Here is a 4,674-nt window from a genome sequence, read left to right as displayed (position 1 = left end):
TTGTCACTACGCGCGCAAACTGGCGTCGTAGATTGCTGAGAAGAGTTTCTACTTTTTTCTGACAGGGGAAGTATTTTTTTTCAGGACTTTTTTTTACTGAAGGCTTCCGCTACCTGCTTGTACCTCCGTGGTAAATTACAGCACGATACGTTAAGAAACCGGTTTTTGCGGACCATCTAAAACGTTTCAAAAGCGTTAGTTTACATGCTGGTGACCTTGAAAGTTAACCAAGCCCTGTAGTCGATAGTTTACACTTAAATATTTTTGTGAGCAATTTGGGGGCGAAGAGGGGGGGAGGGGGGGGGCCTTGTTTTTTTTGTTTTTTTTTTAGCTTCTTGTGTGCTGCTTTGCGGTAGTTGTGCCAGAGCGCACACCACTAATCCGATCAACTTTTTCGTGCAGATGTTCTCCTTCGTTCTCGTCTGCGCCTTTCGGTTAGGATGGCTAGTTGGGCTAGTTGATTTTGCAAGGGAGTTTTACAGGGACAAAAACGAAGGGAGAACTGTCTAGTTCTCCCTTCGTTTTTATCCCTGTTGTTTTGGCGTATTACACCATGTTGCTCCCGGTGCTGGCTTCCTTGGACGTCTCGACAACATGCCCAATCTGGCACAACGAAAATGAAGCGAGTGGTTACCATCCGGCTATCACCAACGCCTCGTCACGTCCGGCAGACTCACCTCTCAAGAAATTGGTCCTCGGCCAAGTGTGAAAGGTGCCATTGTCATCAACAGCAACTTACCCGCCCACGATAAACCAGCCGACGCAGCCGATATCGCTCTGTGGGCTAGGTGGCTGTGCCACAATGCAGACCACTAATCCGTTCAACTTTTTCGTGCAGGTTAGTAAAGCGTGCAGCCTTTTCTCTGAAAAAAAGAAGTAATTACTTTTTGGCACAGCTGCCGAGCCCGCAGTGTTGCACTGTCATTTCGATATAGTGCTTCCATACCATCCGTTCTTTGCTGTGTCAAACGGGTTACATCGTAACTAATCCTGGTCCTGAAACTAACGCCGTACTAGCCGCGATAAAAAAAAAAACTATCCATCGGTCAATAGAAATTACTTGCAGAGCAGCAGGACCTTAAACCCCAGCTTTTAACAACAGATAATAACATATTAGACTTGAGCGGGCGCATGACTGCGCTTGAAAACCATTATCAAAATCTCGCCCCCGTGCGCATCGAGTTGGAAAATGTAGAAATTGAGACAGCTCAGAGTGCCTGTTTGGTCTGTGGTCTGGAGGCGTGCTTCGACGATGCCGAAAATCATCTTCGACGTAACAACCTCAATTTCTGTGGCATCCCTAACTCCAGCGGATCAGAAACCTTTCCTCAATTTGAACAACTCGTCGTCTGGTACCATCATGATCACTTGAACATAAGCATGGACCGAAAAGAAATAGAGCGTGCACATCGTCTTGGACTTCATACAGCTGACCGCCCTCGCCCAGCAATCGCTCAATTCATCTTCTATAAGACAAAAGACACCATACTATCTAGTGGACGCAAGTTCAAAGGAACAAGTTTCAGTGTCGGCAAAGATTTTTCTCGGCCCGTCCACTATGCAAAAATATTCCAAAAGCCGGGAATCATAATGATAAAAAAAAAAAACTGCTCCGACTTTACTCAACAAGATTAACAATTTAATCAAACGTTTCGTCTCCCATGCAGGAAACATCGTAATGAATGCAAAAATATTCCAAAAGCCGGGAATCATAATGATCAAAAAAACTGCTCCGACTTTACTCAACAAGATTAACAATTTAATCAAACGTTTCGTCTCCCATGCAGGAAACATCGTGCTCGCAAACACCTTCTTGCGTTTCCAAAAAGCAAAAAGACGCTGTTTTCTTTACGTTTTAAATTACTACTAATGGGCCCAAAGCGTTGTTTTCTTGTTTTTTTTTATGAACTATTACATAGTGTGAAAGAACAGCATAGCAATTGCCCCGCCACAAGAAAATAACAGCCCCTTCTCGGATTGCTACCGAAACCAATCTTTCATTTTCTGCAATCTTCACCAACGCGCGTAGTTTTCTTCCGAAACGAGGAATTGTATCTAATCTCGTGTTGTTCTCCAGTAGTAATTTGCTGATATTAACCGAAACTTGGCTGTCTGCAGAAATTACTGATGCTGAAGTTGTGACCGATTTGCCGGGCTTCCGTCTTTATAGAAATGACCGCCAAGCCACACGAGGACGAGGTGTTCTCATCGCTGCACACCAGCAATCGTCATGCTCCATTGCTAACATTACATCCGACCTTGAAATACTATGGCTCATATGTCGGGCTTCACCTCAGACGGATCTTTTGGGAGTCTGTTACAGGCCTCCCAATAATTCTCCTGACTTTTCTTGTAAAGTTAATGGCATCTTAAGTGAAATTGCCGCAATTTTTACGAATGCGCATATCCTTCTCTTTGGAGAACCGCAAATTCACTGGAGTAACCAGGTCCCCTCAGCCATAGGCAACGAAGTCGCGAAATATTTTATCAACGTCTGCCTTCATTTTAACCTTGTTCAACTAGTATCCGAACCAACACGTGTTTCACGGGAGTGTGCGAACATCTTAGATCTAATACTAGCCAGTCATCCCGACAGCCTATCATCGCTTACTTATCTCCGCAAAATCAGCGACCACAAAGTAGTTCATGCAACCTTCAACTTTTTCCCGGTACGACGCCAAACATGCAATAAAAAATTCGTCTCCATGACAAAAGGAAATTATGAAGCAATAAATAGGGAGCTCAACGCCTTCCTTCCAATATTTGAGGCATCATTTCTTATACACCTGTCAGACGGGAAAGAAAATGTCATTTTGATTGAATGTCATTCACCGCTCGGCGGATCAGCTCGTGATGCTGGTTCTGCACGTGGCGGATGCACGCGCAGCGAGGCGTATTAAACGCGCGGATTGGCCAAGCTGTAATGTCATTTGGCTTAAATGTCATTTAACGTGCCCGTCTGACAGGGGTGTTAATCGCTCTAATAATGGAAACTAGGTAGTGTGCCAAAATAACTTAAATAAACTTGCAAATAAATTCGTACAAACATTTACGTTCCGTGAGAATTGGCAGAAACCCTGGTTTACTACGCCTTTATAACAACTAGAAACAAAACAAAAAAAAAAAAACGTATTTTCCGCTCGGCCAAGCGGAATGAAAACCCCTGCGCATGGGAAAAATACAACGCAACTGAAGACGCCTAGCGTTCTGTTTTTTATGATGACTTGCTAAAAATAAGAATTAACAAATCTAAAAAATGTTGGCATGTTATAAATCTCCAAGAGACGCGCATCATTAGCCTGATGAACGCAGCGGGCGAAACAAGGCACTGATACTGAGTGCGCCAATGCTTTTAACTCAGCCTTCTTTTCCGCGTTTACCAAAGACACCGATGCCCTTCCCCCTCTGATACCTTCTAACGCAGAAAATGTGAGCTCTCACATTTTCTGTAGAAGGCATCTCATAATTAATTGAAAACATCAAACTCTCATCGTCAGCCGACGTTGACAAAATTACCTCAAAACTTTTAAAAAATACCAAACGTTTATCTGCTGTGTACATAACCCTATTGTTCTCACAACCACATTTACAGGCATTTTACCAGATGACTAGGAGGTGTTAAAGGTCGTTCCAGTCTACAAATCGGGTAACAAGAATTCTGCACTATCTTATCGTCCAATCTCCTTCAAGAACCCCTAAAAAAATCAGAAGTTTTTTTCTTTTTTTATCAGTCTTGTTGGGAGTCGGGACACGCGTGTTCAAAAAATAAATAGAGCAATATTGACGGCGAGTGATTTATTTGAAATTATGCGCGCGAAGTCCATGACGTCACGGGTCATTCCGGAATGACCATCTCAGTCGTGAAGGCGAAGCCGATCACCTCTCCTCCACGCGCCCGAAATACCGAGAGAGAAAACAAGGGGACGGCGATGACTGCCGACTAAATCACGTCTCGTGCCGTCAATTTTGCTCTAAAAAAAGGGGGGGGGGGGGGGGGGCGTAAAATTAATTTTTCGAACGCGCGTCCCAAACAGACTGTTAATTTTTTTTTTTTCAGAGGCTTTCTAGCAAGCGTCGCTTGCAAAGCCAAAGAACACGTCATCTACACTCAAAGATAATTAATTTCCCAGACTCTATCAACTTTTTCCTCCCTTCCCAGCACAGGTTTCGTAAGGGGATCTTTTGCGAAACTCAGCTGGCACTCTTCGTTCATGACTTGCATTCTAATCTTGACCATAACCTTCAAGCTGACACGTTTTTTTCTTTTTTTTTACTTTGTCAAAGCATTCGACAAAGTACCGCAACCAGCGGGTGCTACTAAACATTCCCAATTAAATCTAAACACTGATATTCTTAAATGGGTCAAAGCATTTCTGTCTAATCGCTCTCAGCTTGTAGTCTTAACCACCATTCATCTAACCCTCTCCCAGTAAAATCAGGCGTCCCACTAGGATCTGTCCTTGGCCTCCTCCTGTTCTTAACATGCATAAATGACTTACCATCGTATCTGTCACGCCACGTTCGTGTGTATGCTGATAACTGCGTTATTTATCGTACAATCACTAACACCTCTGATTAGACATGCCTGCGGAATAATCTTAACCATGTGCAAGGATGGTGCGACTCTTGGCAAATGACCCTTAATCCCAGCAAATGTAAACTTGTATCATTCCA

At 43.6% G+C, this 4,674-nt stretch overlaps 1 pseudogene; it reads left to right on the top strand.

The window, feature by feature from the left end:
- The first annotated feature begins 402 nt into the window (after positions 1–402).
- Positions 403–1,962, top strand: LOC115317817 (annotated as a pseudogene).
- The last annotated feature ends 2,712 nt before the right edge of the window (positions 1,963–4,674 follow it).

This window comes from Ixodes scapularis, unplaced genomic scaffold (genome assembly GCF_016920785.2).
Source record: "Ixodes scapularis isolate PalLabHiFi unplaced genomic scaffold, ASM1692078v2 PGA_scaffold6__148_contigs__length_123643588, whole genome shotgun sequence".
NCBI lineage: Eukaryota > Metazoa > Arthropoda > Arachnida > Ixodida > Ixodidae > Ixodes > Ixodes scapularis.
Note: the sequence above shows the minus strand (reverse complement) of the source record. Positions and strands in the feature narration are given on the sequence as shown.